Below are 16,814 nucleotides of genomic sequence, written 5' to 3'. Positions count from 1 at the left end.
GAATTCAGAACAAAGGCACCACTCACCCCTTTTAGAGTGTTCTGTTTTCCTTGTGGAGTTTCAAGAGTCATGGGCAGATTCTTCTTAAGTCTAAACCTCTGTCTTCCTGTATTCCATGACCTGACTTCTTTGGCTTGGGGGTACCAGAGATTACCTTGTACCATGAGAGGATTTGACCTTGGTGTGTGTAATGGTGAACGACAGCTACAAAGTTAGGGGTGGCCAAGCACAGTTTATAGGAAGTGGTCTTGGCTGTTTTTTCTCCTAGGAAGTTGTTAAGGATCCCAATTCTACTTCAGAGATGCATTCTAAAGGGTCTTCTCTATTGCCTTTTCTACCAAAATTAATCTTGATTTGGCTTTTCTGTGCACATTTGCGTGAGGAACTGAACTGTTGTTTTTGCAGGTAAATGACAGATTGAGTTTTCTCAGCTCCAAAGAGAAAGGGTGTTTTGCTCCCCCCAGCCAAAAGGTACCCCTGGGTGACCGGGGGCCTAATGGGAGTGTACAGGGGGTTAACCTCCCTCGACGTGCAGTGGCCTTACAAGAAAATCCTCAACAAAAATTAATTTTTAAAAAGGCTCGTCCAGGAAACACATATAAGGCCTGATCATCCCACGTTTTGAGCCCTCTCGGAGGTCATGGACCTCTGGAGAGAGAAACCGAGACACGTTAAGAGGGCAGAAACGACTCAGTGGTGACACACAGCGGAGTCCTGCCCACAAGCAGCACACATCGATCCACACATAAAACCCTAGGCCACAGCTCAGTTCCTCCTTTTAAGAAAAAGTGGGAAACGATCTAAGAATGAGAATGATCCCCTTTCAAGCACTCCATGAGTTTTATAGCACCACTACTTGCCAGAGTTTATGTAAAATGGAAGTAACATGGTCTTTGTGCACATTTACATTAAGGAAAAAGAACCCTAAGGTCGACCAACAAACTGCAGAGTTGCTACGTTCTCTTTTTCTGTCTTTCTTTCCTGGCTGCTTTAAATCTGCTGTTATTTTTCTACTAAGATAAAAACCACTGTTTGGATTGAACAGTTTTTTTTTTGTTGTTTTTTGTTTTTTTTTTTGCAAGCCAGTGAATTCTTATTTATCTCATGGCTAAAGTTCCAAAGTAAAAGCTATAGGATCTTTGCGTGTGTGTGTGTGTGTGTGTGTGTGTGTGTGTGTGTGTGTGTGTGTTTAAAAGGCCTTTATAATTTCCATAGCTTTATGTTTAATTGGCAATTAAATCCATTTTAATTTCCCTCTTAGCACACTAGACTTTTTCTTTCCATACTTTATGGTGTAAATTTTGCTATCTGATTTTCACCTGAGTTGTTTCCTTTAATATGCAAATTAAAGGCTATTTAGCTGACAACTGCCTAGGATAGTGAAAAAGGTTATTAAGAATTTGAAGTCTAAGGTAGGAAAATAAAAGTTTTTATGAATCTATAATATGTACTTCTATCAGCATGCCTAATATGTCTATGTATTTATGTGTTGTGTACACAATGTTTCACTACTGAAAATATATAAAAGAGCTCTAACTAATTGGCTTAAGAAAATAAAAGTGCTTGAATCAAATACTTTATCAGGAAAAAAGAAGGCTCGTCAAATGCTTTTTCAAGTTTACACAATTTAATAAAATCTTTAATAAATAAGCTAGCTTTAAAATTACTGGTAAAGTAATATTAGAAATATCTTAAGAATCGCCAACATATATTTTTGTTTGCATTTATTAATCAAGCAATTTCATACTTATCCCTGCAAAATACTATTAAGATGTCAAAATTTGGCATAGGGATTGAAAACTATAAACCCAGCCCCAAACACAATGATCTTTGCTTGCATAATTGTTAATAAATAAGACATTGATACTGGTTTAATGAAAATAGCTACATCTTGAAGTTAGTAAGATTATCATAACTTCTAATCTTGTGGCTTTAGGCAGTCTAGTCCATAGGCAGTAAAGTTTGTTTTGGGAAAAGGCTGTTATTGCCTTTGTTTCAAAGCTAAACTATAAACCAAGTTCCTCCCAAAGTTAGTTCAGCCTATGCCCACGAATGAACTAGGACAGCTTGGAGGTTAGAAGCAAGATGGAGTGAGTTAAGTCAGATCTTTTTCACTGTCTCAGTTATAATTTTGCAATGGCGGTTCTGTAACTTTAAATGATGACCATTGCAGTTTTCATAAATAATCTAGGTAAACAATTAAAATAATTAGGTAAATGCAATGGGATAATTGTAGACAGATGCATCATAATTTAGAATCTAAAGTTATACTAAATTAAATAATAGATATTTCAATAAAATATATTGTAGAAAAACATTTTTTTCTAAAAAAAAAAAGTGTGTCCTTTTTAAAAAGGTGAACAATTTTTGTCTAATTCAAAGCTTATTTAGGTCATGTATAAAAGAAGGTAAAAGGAACCAGGAAGTAAGAGACATGTAAAGAAAGTTGTAAAAATAAAGAGGGTTGTTTTGGTAAGAACGCTTAAAAAGAAATAATGAGAAAGACTCTTATATGGTAAATTTAGTCCTACAATAAAATGACTGGTTAAGAAAGAGGAAGGTCAGGACAAACTACAGAGTCCAAGCATGTCATGAATGGTCTAAGTCACAATAAGAGGATTTATTTAAATAAAAACAAACAAAAAAACTTTTATATAATTAAAGGGAAATTAAAATGGTCTTTCTGGAGATGACTGGACTTGATGTAAAAAAAAAAAAAAAATATATATATATATATATATATATATACACACACTAAATCACTGGTTAAAACAATGAAATTTTCTTAAGGGATTGATTTACTCTTAATAAATTATAAGAGATTTTAATTTTTTTCTAACCCAAACTTCAGCTTTTATTGCATCTCGCCGTTTTCAGTTTTCTCTCCCCTTTTAAAGGGTGTGAAATTGTAACACTCTCTTTCAACTCATTTTCAGCTCATGTAAGTTTTTTTCCTCGAGTTCTGTTTGTTATGGCCTGATGCTACAATGTTTTCATGAATGTCCAAAGGAAATGTTTTCTTCCAACATAATATTCTGGCAGTGCAGGTCTTTTCTGTTGCCTTTTATTAACTGGTCTAACAGATTTTATGGCTTATCGAAACAATTCTATGCCATTATGATTAAGTTTGGTTTGCTTGGGAAAAAAACTGAAATTAAAAAAAAATTTTAAATTAAGGTTATTAACATTCATATATCTTTCTATACGTTCAAAGTACCTGTGCCATTGAGTTACATGGCTTTGACTTCTGGGTCTAAAAAGGACACCAAGTCCTGCTAAATTGTAAACACTGACAGCAATTAAAGCCTCATCTTCAGGCTCCATAGAAAGTGCAAATCAAAATAAACTGCGTTTCTAAAACACAAGGCCAGAAATTAAAGCTATTCAACTCCTCAAGGCTCACGGGCTATCATAGAAGAGGCGGGCATGTGAAATTGGAAAGGCCAATTTTGAGAGAGAAAATAAGTTCAGTTTCTCTATAAATTAATCATTCATATCAAAGGCACACTAATGCAAAACCAACGTATGGGCCCCTGTGTCAGATTAACAAGGTTTTGTTGAAGCATTAACTGACTCCTTAATAAAGGTTATAAAAGCTGTGAAAGGCTTATGGAAGTTATATCTTATGGTCAAGATTAAAATTTTGGAGACTTTATAAACTTTAAAAAACAAATTGAATTGGCTTCATGCTGTTTTTATTAGGGCTTATCGTTTGGAGAATTAAGTCTCCTCTCTCAAAGAATGAAGGTTTTCACCTTTTTTTGAGTTATCACTTTGGTGAAATGAATGACTTATTTTACAATGACCTGTAGTATCAAGTTTTTTAAACCTTTGATATTTGACAAACTTTCCAAAATCAAATAAATTATGTCTTTTTTTGACCTAATTAATCCTTTAAGATATTAGGTTCCCTAAAGTACAAAAAATGACATAATTTGGCTTATTTAGTAAAAAATTTACACAGGAAACATTGTCAAATAAGAAATGGTGTTTGGTTTTCTTGGTCTGTATTTGTAGAGATGTTATTAGTATGTGTCCTAAAATTATGAGAAACTCCTATAATTCTGATATGACTTAACGTACATTATCAATAATAATTATAATTATTGTGTACCACAGAGTTAACAAATTTCCTTGTCAACTGTGTCCTTGACTATGGCTACCCTAAAACTTTTGTCATCCATGGATAATTGTTATCTTCTTTTGGTCCTCTTTAGAAGGTGGTTTTATAATCAGCTATAAAACTCTAATGGGTGCTCTTGAATGCATGTTTCTGATTGGAGATTGTGACATCAAAATAGAAGAAAAACTTTCAGGACTCACAGAGAACTGAAACATCCATGAATATCAAGCAGAACAGGAATTAACTGCATGGACTGAATTAACAGAAGACTGAAGTTATCTTTTTGATTTTTTGCTTAAAATGCTGCTGATCCTTTGTTTTGTTTTTTTCAAAGAAACTTTTCTTTTGCACTGTTGACAGCTTCTAACAATTCAGTAGACTCCTATGGACAAAATTTGGAGTATATTTGTTTCTCTCTACCTGATTTCTCTAGAATTTGAAAACTATTTGTGAGTATTCTTAACTTATGGCAATACAGTTACTTGCATAAGTGCAATAAGAATCTGTTTTCATTTGTTTCAGGACACAATTGGAGAAACCAGTTATTTTACCAAGGCTTTGACTGGAATGGTGTGCTTTCCTTTAAGGAATCAAACTTGACTTACAGAGCCAATGAAAGCCCCTTAGGAAAACTGGCCTCATACCTTGTCTACACAGTCCCTGTACAGGGTTTCTGACCTGTGGTAAGTAAAGAATGTCACTTTCTCACAGGCCCAGGAGCCCCAGGTTTATCTTGGAATCAAGAAGAGAGGAATTCACCCAATTCATAGGTATTTGATGGTACAAATCCACGGCTGGGCTTGGCTTTAAAAAAGTGTTACCTGAGATTATTTCTATGGAACAAAGTTCCATCAAAGCCAATTAAAAAGCCTATGTAGGCAGGGCGCGGTGGCTCATGCCTGTAATCCCAGCACTTTGGGAGGCCAAGGCAGGCAGATCACCCCTGAGATCCTGCCACCACACTCCAGCCTGGGTGACAGAACAAGACTATGTCTCGGAAAAAAAAAAAAAAAGCCTATGTAACAAAATAATTATTCTTGCTGCACTATATACAAATAATCAGGCCAAGTATAAGAAAGCAAATCAGTCCTACCACAATTTGCCTTTAGTGAAAATGAGAAACTGGAGACAGAAAAATTATGTTTCAAAAACTATAGTACACCTGTTGTTAGATTCTAGTCCTGCCTAATATTTTTCAGTTTTTATTATTTTCTATATTTTAGACTGAATTCAAACTTTTCTTGGCTACAAGTCTTCAAAATAATGTTTTCAATTTCTTTCCCTTCTTTTTTCCCCCATTTTTGCTAATTTGGAGTCACTGAAAACTAAGCTGTGCTTTCTTAATGCCCTAAGAACTGAAGCTAGACATTAAACTTCAGAAGAAAAGAACAGCAACTTACTTACATACATAAGCCACTTTCATACCTGCCTACCGACATATGGACTTCAGGTAATGTGGCCTATATAAATTTTCCAGGATTTGTTTTTTGTTTGTTGTTGTTTTTCTCCCTTCCTCCTCCTATTTTCTCTTCACAGGACGTGAGACTTCACAACCAGCTAAAAATGAGCTTTCCTAATAACTCGGGACCTATCCCTCAAGGAATAAACCATCCTAGCCATGAGAGATCAGATGAAACTTGAGACCAGAGACTCATTTTCTTCTAAATATGCTTTCTCCAAAAGATTTTTAAAAAGAAAAGGGAGGAAATGTGAAAGGAAAATAAATCTTGGAGACCCCAAATCACTAAGCTAAAGGGAAAAGTCAAGCTGGAAATTGCTTAGGGCAAACTTGCCTTCCATTCTATTCAAAGTCACCCCTCTGCTGAGATAAATGCTATCTGCTTGCCTCTTTTGGAGAGGCTAATCAGAAACTAAAAAGAATGCAACCATTGGTCTCTTATCTACTTATGACCTGGAAGTCTCCTCCCTGCTTCAGGTTGTCTCACCTTTGCTTCCAGCTGGACTGAACCAATGTTCATTTTACATATGCTGACTGATGTCTCATGTCTCCCTAAAATGTATAAAACCAAACTGCTCTGAACACCTTGAGCACATGTCATCAGGACCTCCTGAGGCTGTGTCATGGGTGCATGTCCTCAATCTTGGCAAAATAAACTTTCTAAATTAACTGAGACCTGTCTCAGATATTTGGGGTTCGCAGTACTATGGTGCTCTTCTACTAAGCTTGTGCAGAAAACAATACTGCAGAGTTTTTTCTCCTCCGATTTCCAGCTCCTATTGCTTTTCTTTCCTCATCACTTCTATCTACTCCCTTACCTACCTAGGCAACACTAACTGCTTGTTCCTTATTGACTCCTATCTCCATTTTATTTACTTCAGCTTCTCAGTCTTGTAAGACTCAGCTCCAGTAAAACTTGGGATTAAAAGCCACTTGACTGGCAATGGAGTTCACAACAGCTTTCTGGGGTTAACAAATGTTAGCTCTTCCAAGTTGGCATTCTGTGATAGCTGCTCTTAAAATTCCTGGCAGTTGAGAGTTCCAAGTTTTTAAAGTTTTTTCAGTATACTCCTTCACCGAATACTTCAGCTCTTACTTCTCTCAAAATAACAGAAATAGTTTTCAAGACTACAGTGTGATGATAGGACTAAAAATAGGAAGACATTAAGTTAAATAATTAACCTCATAGTATGTCACTTTCTGTGTATAACTCTGTGTATGAAATCTCTCCTGGCCCTTGACTACTAAACCACAATTTCAAGAAAATTATATAATCTCATTATTATTATTTTGAGACAGGGTCTTACTCTGTCACCCAGGCTGGAATGCAATGGTGAGATCTCGGCTCACTGCAACCTTCGCCACTACGGTTCAAGCAATTCTCCTGCCTTAGCCTCCCAAGTAGATGGGACTACAGGCACCCACGACCATGTCCAGCTAATTTTTGTATTTTTAGTGGAAACGGGGTTTTGCCACGTTGGCCAGGCTCGTCTTGACCTCCTGACCTCAGGTGATCCACCTGCCTCAGCTTCCCAAAGTGCTGGGATTACAGGTGTGAGCCACCATGCCCAGCCTATATAGTCTAATTAATATGCTAAACAAAATACTGTATTTATAAATTCCCAAGACAGTTAACACATATTCATCCTGCACTTTAAATCTATTAAAGTACACATCTCAATTAACTTAACCCACCCTTTCATCAAAAACATAGCTTATCAAAACTCTTCTACTACATCTAAATATGATCCAAGCAGCAGTATGTGCCCAGAAAAATCCCAGTCCCTGTACAACGCCATGTTGAAACCATCTCCTCTCTCATTACCAATTAAATCTCCTACCTTTCACAAACTGAAGGTTTTCCTGGCTTCAAGTCTAGAAATTTACAAATATATTGTTTAATCCAACATAACAGTATACTTCCAGGATACTGTTTCTGATTTGATGCAACTATGTCATCTTCTACCTCTCATATCAAAACCATATTGCCTTTAAAATCACATGAGGCCCATTGATTATCTGGTATACTCAAAGTGTTCTACATCTAAGCTTTTAGATTCAATGCTCTCTCATTCTGACCACAAAAGTCACACCTTCCTCCTTCCACATTCACACCTGATCCTTGCCCTTAATGTGTATTCTAATTCCTTAATTCTTTTCTATTCTCCAACTAAATTATCCCCCATCTGGTAATACTTAACTTTCTAAATGGCCTGAATCACACAGTCATTACTTTAATGATGTGCTCCTTAGAAATCCTTACACTTCTTTTTATACTAGTCAGCTCCATCCCCAATGCCAATTTAACACTACCATTCACTCTATCTGCCATCAAGTTGCTGAGTAATGCTTGAGAATAGTAACAACTGAGTTCCCAATAAATTCATGCTTTCTTCAACCATGCCCTAATGTTTCAAAATCCACAATGATTTAATCTCATTAAATACTGATCACATATTTACCTAAATAGGCCTCCAACCTCCTCCACTCACTCACTTTTAGTCATAATCTCTCCCCTTCATGCTACTAAAAATAAAACAACTCTACCCTAAAAATGTTCCCATAACTACTTACCCCAACCCCTCCTGATTCTTCTGGGACCTTCTTCCATCTATTAAATATCCTTTTAGGCAGCCCCTCTCTATCTCCTCCTCCTCCACTAACCTTTTCCCTTTTTTTTTCTTCTTTTCCCCCAACTCTAGAATGACCATGTTCTTTTACCTCAAATTATACTTGCTGCCTTCACCAAATGGAAATTACTCTCTCCAAGCTTAATTTCACTAAATTTACTAATCACTTTCTTAGATCATATTCCTCATGACCTCTTTCTTCTCTTTGACCATTCTATAACACGTTTACAATCAATTCTCTTTTGCAACCTTCTCCTTCTTTGGCTATGGTGACTTTATGCAAGTGATTCCCCAGACAGTGGGAAAGAAGTGAGAAGAGGTATAACCAAATAATCTCTGAGGTTTTAAAAAATTATATTTGCCACCCACCAACTTCCCCAAATTCTTATTATATCTTTGCAGAACATAGTGTTTCAGTTGACAGTCACTGCCACAGTGAACCACTATGACTGTCTGCAGTACTCTGTATACTTCAAGTGTATTCAGGTAGAAAAGACTATCACCAGTACCCTACACATCATCTTGGTTTTATTCTCACTCCTCTGGTCATTTTTTTTTTTTAAGTTCTTACAGTGGTTTTACTAGTAACTAGGTAGATAAAATAATATCTTAGACTGTTTAGATGAGGTATAAAGAAACACAATATAATCAACACCAATCCAGGTTTAAGAACAAGAACATTATCATTATCTTTCAAGTCCTTCTGTGAGGCCCTCTCCAAATACAGATCTTCTCGTCTCCCAGAAAAAAAATCACAATCCTAAATTGAAATCATCTCTTGCTTTTCTTTAACTTAACCATGTTTGATTCTCTAAGGTTTAGTTTTACATGTTTCAGAATGTCTACATGGGATCACACTATATGTACTCTTCTGTGACATTTTCTTCTATTTCTTAGAGTTGTTGAGCATCTGTATTTCATTCACTTTTCTCTGCTGAATATTATGCTCTGGCATGTGCAGATCAAAGTATGTCACTTTGGCATAAGAATTATTTTGAGTTGAGGGAAATTTAGAAAAAAACAGATACAAGAAAAGCTGTCTGCCCTACTCCTACTTGCCTAAAAGCAGTAAATTCACAAAAGTGTCCCTCCTCTTCTGTTTACCAGGAAGGACAAAAGTTAATCAAAGGAGACAACTTTAGACACTTAGCCAGAGGAATCTACATTAACAAACTTTACCAACTAGTCTTCATCTACCATTAGTTTCCCACAGTTTGCTGCCCCCAGGGACTCCTTTTCTTTTGTCTGATCACTTCTTTAAAAATTTGTTTCTTTGCCAAGATACTATATACACTCAAGTTCTAACCAAACTTTTGAGTTACTCATCTCTGGTACTCCTATTGGTTGCATGCTTGACACATGTTAATAAACTTGTTTGTTTTTCTCTTGTTTATCTATCTTTTGTTATAGAGGCCCAAATGAGAATTCAGAAAGGTAGAAGGAAAAGTGTTTTTCCTCTCTTATATGTGCATATACCAACATTTATACAAATATTCAGACTGGTTCCTGCTTTTTTCCATTACAAGCAGGGCTGCTATGAGCACTCTTGTATGTATCTCCTGGTTCTTGGATATATGCCCAGAATAAAACTTGTGGGTCACTGACTATGCACATTTTCAGCTTTACTAGATAATGCCAAACTATCTTCCAAATGGTTATACTAATTTATATTCCCAACAGCAATACTTTTGTTCCTATTGTTCCACATTCTCTCCAGCACATGATATTGACAGACTTAAAACTTTACAACTTGGCAGGGGTGAAAAGGTATATCAATTTGACTTTAATTTGCATTTCCTTGATTCCTAATCAGTTTGTGCATCTTTTCATATGTTTATTGACCACAGGAGATTGTTCTTTTTTAATGTGCCTATTTAAGTTTCTTTGCCCATTTTTCTATTATTTTTTTCTTACTGATTCATATGCATTCTATATATGTCCTCAGTACAAATCTTTTAAGTTACAAAAATAATAGGAAACACTTATGCAGCACTGTTATATTTTACATTATATATTTAATTTCAATAGCAACCCAACAAGGTAAGTGCTATTATTATTTATTTTACAGATAAGAAAACTCAAGACCCAAAGTAGTTAAATAAAACTTTGTTTTAGGATTGCCTTCCCTATTTATAGACTTTTGTTCTTCCACATGAATTTCAGGAAAAAATACAACAAAACAAAAATCTGCCAGTATTTTTTTACTGATGTTGAATTTAACTAAACTTTCAATAGTTTTACAATTTTCTCTATGAATGTGTTATATGTCTTGTGTTTGTCCATTGTTTTATATTTTTGATGCTACTATATAATCTTTTTTTAAATGACATTTTAAAACATGACGGGTATACAGAAACAGCTGATTTTTGTATACTAGTTTTATTCATATATATTTTAAATAAAGCAGACCCATCAAACTCTCATGACTCCTGATAGCTTGTAAACATTCTTTGGCTTTCTATGTAGATTATCATACTATCCATTAATAACGACTGTTTAGTTTCTTCTTGTCCAATCCCTACCTTTTTGACTTAGGCAGTGGCTAGTAACTCAGTAAAATGTTAAATAGAAGTAAAAGTAAACAAAGAAGTAAACAAAGTAAACAAAGAAAAGCCAAAAAAAGTAATGAAAGTAATGAAAAGTAATGAAATACAACAGGCTTGCTCCTAAAGAGAATGTTTCCAATTCTTCACTATAAAATACATTTGTTTTAGTAAATTCATTTTATCAAGTTAAAGATTGCCTGAACCTGGGAGGTGGAGGTTGCAGTGAGCCAAGATCATGCCACTGCACTCCAGCCTGGGTGACAGAGCAAGGCTCCGTCTAAAAAAAAACACAAAAAACAAAACAAAACAAAAATAACACTATCTTCTGTTCCCATTTTATTAAGAGCTTTTCTAAAACCATGAATGAATGCTTAAGGCCTTTTCTGCATTTATTGGGAGAATCATATAGGTTTTATTCTTTCATCTGTTAATGTTGCATATTATATTGATTTCCAATCCCTTAAATGAAGCCAGGCTTAAACTCTGGGATAAATCCAACTGGTCACATTATATTTTTTCTATATTGCTGAATTTAACTTGCTGACATTTAAGATTCTTATACCAATTTAGAAGGGAGAGAGAGAAATTACAGACTACTATAGGTTTTAGAACTGTAGTTACGCTAGCCTCACAAAAAGGTTTGTAAGTGTTCCCTCTTTTTCTATATTCTAGAAGAATTTGCATAAATTGGTTATTATTAATTTGTTCCTTAAATACTGGCAGAATTTGCTATAAAGTTCTATGGGCCTGAAGTTTTCTTTATAAAAAGATATTTTCACTATTAACTTATTTCATAGTTATGGAACTAACCATGTATTCTACTTCTTAAGTCAGTTTTAGAAATGCATATTTTTCTAAGGGTTTACCCATACCTAAGTTCTCAAATTTATCGACATACAGTTGACCCTTACACAATACAGGGATTGGGGTGCTGACCCTACCACACTCAAAAATCCATAGAGAACTTTTGACTCCCCACAAAACTGAACTACTAAAATAGCCTACTGTTGACCTTATCACTAACAGAAACAGTTAATAACATAGTTTGTATACTGTATTCTTGCAATAAAGTAACCTAGAGAAAGTATGTTATTTAAAAAATCATAAAGGGAAATACATTAACTTCATCCTTGTCGTCTTCGTGTTGAGTAGCGTGAGGAAGAGAGGCTGGTCTTTCTGTCTCAGGTTGGCAGACGTAAAAGAGGTGAAGGTGGAAAGAGTGGCAGAAGAGATGGGCACACTCTGTTTAACTTTCATTAAAAAAAAAATCTGCTTATGAGTGGACCTATACAGTTTAAACACGTTGTTTGTTGTTCAAGGGCCCACTATAGTTATGAACAGTCCTTATTTTACTTATTAGTTTTACTTATTTATTTTGAGATGGAGTTTCTCTCTTGTTGCCCAGGCTGGAGTGCAATGGCGCAATGTCGGCTCATTGTAACCCCCGCCTCCTGGATTCAAGCGATTCTCCTCCTGAGTAGCTGGGACTATAGGAACGTGCCACCATGCCCGGCTAATTTTGTATTTTTAGTAGAGACAGGGTTTCACAATGTTGGCCAGGCTGGTCTCAAATTCCTGACCTCAGGTGATCTACCCACCTCAGCCTCTCAAAGTGCTAGGATTACAGGTGTAAGCCACCGTACCCGGCCCTTGTTTTTAATATCTACTGCAATATTATGTCTTTTTTGTTCCAGGTAGTATTTTATTGGTAACTTTTTTCTTGTTGGTTTGACAAGTCTTGATTTTATGTCTTTTCAAAAAAACAATTTTGGGTTTTATTGATTTTTCTCTACTGTATATTCACTTTCTATTTCATTAACTTATGTTATTATTTCCATTCATTTCATTATTATGTGCTTTCTTTTACCCAGGAGTCATTTTAAAATATTTTATACTTTCCAAACTTATTTTTCTAATCACCGCTACTGTACTGCACCATAGCCAGGAATGTAATAAATACACTACCAATATTATGAAACTTGAGATTTGCTTTATTATCTAGTATTTGGTTTATTTTCACAAATCATATGTGCTTGAGATATGTATTTTGTATTTATTTTGGCACAATATACTATACATGTCCATTTTTTATTTAAGTCTTCTATATCCTTAATTTTAAAAAAATCTGAACAATTATTAGGTGTTAAAAATCTCTCACCACATTGATGGAGATGTCTATTTTTCTCTGTAGTTCTACGAAATTTTTGCTTCATATATTTTCAGGCTACATCAATAGTTACAAATAGAACTGTTATATTTATTGGTGAACTGAATCTTTCATTATTTATGTAGCAAACATTTTCTCCAATATCTTTGCATTACAATTTCTTTTTGCCCAGCCAGTTTTCTTCTTGTATTTGTGTGGTATATGCATTTTCCATCTTTTTACTTTCAACCTTTCTGAATCTATATTTTAGATGTGTTACTTCACCCAGCATATGGCTTAAATTTCTCTCTTTAAACTATTCATCTTTAAAATATTATGTCTTCATCTTTAGTTGAAATACTACAGATAGCCTTTTGGGGTTCTAGATTTATAGGAGTATCATCTATGAGACTACCTACTTTAGACTGGCCTTATGTTTTGTATACTGAGCCCCTCTGAAATCATAAAAACAGAATTCAGCAAATTCTCTCAAGGTAAAGGCTGCCAATCAAGCTCACCTTATCTTTCTGAAATTTTTGCCTTAAGTTTTTAACCTGCATTCTTTACTTTGTTGATAGCTCATGAATGCCTTTAAGATTTTTAGGCCAGGCACGGTGGCCCACACTTGTAATCTCAGCAGTCTGGGAGGCCAAAGGGAGTTCAAGACTAGCCTGGTCAACATGGTGAAATCCTGTCTCTACTAAAAATACAAAAATTAGCCAGGTGTGGTGGCATGCTTCTGTAATCCCAGCTACTCTGGAGGCTGAGGCAGGAGAATCGCTTGAACCCGGAAGAAGCAGGGTGCAATGAGCTGAGATTGTGCCACTGCACTCCAGCCTGTGCAACAGAGCAAGACTCCATCTCAAAAATAAATAAATTAATTAATAAATAAAACAAGATTTTAAAAAAATTGTCAAGATTGTTTAGCTGTTTTCAGCAGGACTCAGTCTTGTTACCCATATTGACCTATTCATTCTTCACTGGCTGCACATCATACCTTTCTACACTCTAAATGAAGGAAATGTATCAAGGCTTATTCTTCAGCTTACCAATTACGTTGCATTATACCATCTCTTTTGGAGACTTCATCACTCTTAGTATAGTCATTACCATTTATTATAGTGACAATTACATTAGAATTTCTCAAAAAATATATGTATAAATCTTGATGGTGGTGAAGGGAGATGGGGAATAGTTTGGGAAAAGTTCTACAAATGATATATACACATACAGGAATAACCATATAACCTACTCTATCCTAGGTGAGACTCACTGCTCTAATGACTTCAACTACTTATAACCATCGATAAGGAAATATACCTCTGGATTGACCTTTTTTCTGAGATTCAGACCTGCAACTTCAATTGCTGTATGAACATTTCCTCCTGAATTCCTACCACCAACACAAACCCAACATGGCCAGATCAAACGTCATCTTCTCATAAATTTGCACTACCTACCAGTTTCCAAACCTCTATAAAAGATACTATGAGTCTTTGAGGTATCCAGACAAATCTTTGGTTCATTTTTAAGATGTCCTTTTTCTTTTCCCATATCATCACAAAGTCCTTCCTGCATTCATTTGTGTTAGTCTATTTCACTCATTTCATTCCTTTTGTCACCCTCTTATTCTAAGTCTTTGCCAGGACTGTTGCAGTCTATCACCAACAGATCTTGCTTCTAGTCCCTCTTGACTCCTATTCCTTCTACATACTACTATAAGGTGAATTATCCTTAAAACATTGTATATCACCCACCCATTCAAATATATTTAATGAGTTAAGACTGCCTGCTGAAGTCTTCAATTGGTCAACAGCATATTTATTTATTTTTATTTTTTTTTTGAGACGGAGTCTCTCTCTGTGGCCCAGACTGGAGTGCCGTGGTGTGATCTTGGCTCACTGCAACCTCTGCCTCCCGGGTTCAAGCAATTCTCAACCTCCCGAGTAGCTGGGCGTGCACCACCACGTCCAGCTAACGTTTTGTATTTTCATTAGAGATGGGATTTCACCATGTTGGCCAGGCTGATCTCGAACTCCTGACCTCAAGTGATCTGCCTGTCTCAGCCTCCCAAAGTGCTGGGATTACAGGCATGAGCCACCACATGGCCAGTCAACAGCATGTTTAATAGCTGGCCAGAGATGTAGGGAAGAGAAGAGGAGGAGTAACCAAAAAGCTATAGCCGTTGGCCAAGCAAATCCCATTTCATCCTGAGTGTTTTAAACACTAGTAAATTACTGTGGAATGGGATAATGCTAGAAGCAAAAAGTATCCCTCCTTTTCAGTTGATGATAGATTCTAAAATGCTGTGTATTTTTTATCAGCCTGAGTCCACCCAACAAAACAAAAAAGGACCAAAGAAGGAAAAAGTAGTGCATTCTATTTAAAACTGTCCTTGCCTATCCTAGAGGCCAAGATCTTTCATGAAGCCATCTTCAACTACCTCAATCACTGGTGACTACTATTTTCTCTAAGAGCCACAGTTTCTGTCTACACTACTCAATAAGCAACTGGCATATGCTACTTACTATTATAATTTATATTATCATGAACAAGTCTTTTCTCCCTATCATGGGCACTATGAAGGACATAGTATCTAATACTTCATATACCTGATATTTAGAATAATACTATACACATAATTTTCAATGAATGCTTGTAGTACTTAGCATCTATATTTAGCTTTCTGTATGTCTTCTATACATGTATTCCAGGAGTTCTTAGAAGCCAAGGGGAAAAAAAAGACAAAATTATCTTTAAAAGTCACACCTGGCTGGGCGCGGTGGCTCACGCTTGTAATCCCAGCACTTTGGGAGGCCGAGGCGGGCGGATCACGAGGTCAGGAGATCGAGACCACGGTGAAACCCCGTCTCTACTAAAAATACAAAAAATTAGCCGGGCGTGGTGGCGGGCGCCTGTAGTCCCAGCTACTCGGAGAGGCTGAGGCAGGAGAATGGCATGAACCCGGGAGGCGGAAGTTGCAGTGAGCCGAGATTGCGCCACTGCACTCCAGCCTGGGCGACAGAGCGAGACTCCGTCTCAAAAAAAAAAAAAAAAAAAAAAAAAAGTCACACCTCTGCTTTTTAAAATGCTGAAACGATGTAACTTATATTTTGACATCAGACTTAAACTGACTTTCATGATTCAGGTTGGAGAAAAAAACCTGACACTTAGGTTGACATATGGACATACTCAAATTAGTTTTTCTTTTTTTTTTTTTTAAATCTACCCTGGTTAGACTTCCCAGAGACTTACAAATAGGCTGATAATATAACCCAGAACTTCAGTCAACTATTTTATAATAAAATTCAAGGAAAAAGTTCAGAATTCTCCAAAGTGCCTTTCAGATATATACTTATTGCAGTGTTTATAAAATTGTGGTTTTCACTTTTTACTGATTTAAGGGCTATGCATAACATTGTAAAACAGTCATTTATTTACATCCCTATTTCCCACAATAGCCTATAGCATTTTGAAAGACCAAGATTTATTAATCTTTTTTCTTTGGTACCAAGCAGTTGCTAGGAGCTCAATAAATGTTTATTGAATAAATCTGTCACAACTCACAGGACGGATCTAAAAATCCATGAACATCTTATTCAATTATTTTAAGATAAATTGTTATTATACCATAAGATATTCAATAAGACATAAATATTTTAGTTATTAGTGTTTAAAAAAAAAAAAAAGAGCCAGAAGGGAAAAGCCACCTAACAGCACAAAAAATTTGTAAGACTCCTTTAAGGTTTTTATGTTTTGATGACAAACAGAAACCAAATATATCACCTTTAAAAGGAAATGACCACAAGAGGCAGCAGATGAAAAGTTAAAAACTACAGCTTATATTAATAATCAACAACTTTTAGAGCAATTCATTAATTAGATTTTAGCGTAGCTTATAAGTTTAAGA

The 16,814-nt window shown here is 35.6% G+C and overlaps 1 protein-coding gene across 8 annotated transcripts in view; it reads right to left on the bottom strand.

Moving 5' to 3' along the window:
- Positions 1–16,814, bottom strand: part of ATAD1 (ATPase family AAA domain containing 1) — an 86,531-nt gene that overhangs the window by 42,251 nt on the left and 27,466 nt on the right. The window lies entirely within an intron of this gene.

This window comes from Hylobates moloch, unplaced genomic scaffold, assembly GCF_009828535.3.
Source record: "Hylobates moloch isolate HMO894 unplaced genomic scaffold, HMol_V3 SCAFFOLD_3, whole genome shotgun sequence".
NCBI lineage: Eukaryota > Metazoa > Chordata > Mammalia > Primates > Hylobatidae > Hylobates > Hylobates moloch.
The sequence above is the reverse complement of the archived record's forward strand: the minus strand, read 5'-3'. Positions and strand labels throughout refer to the sequence as shown.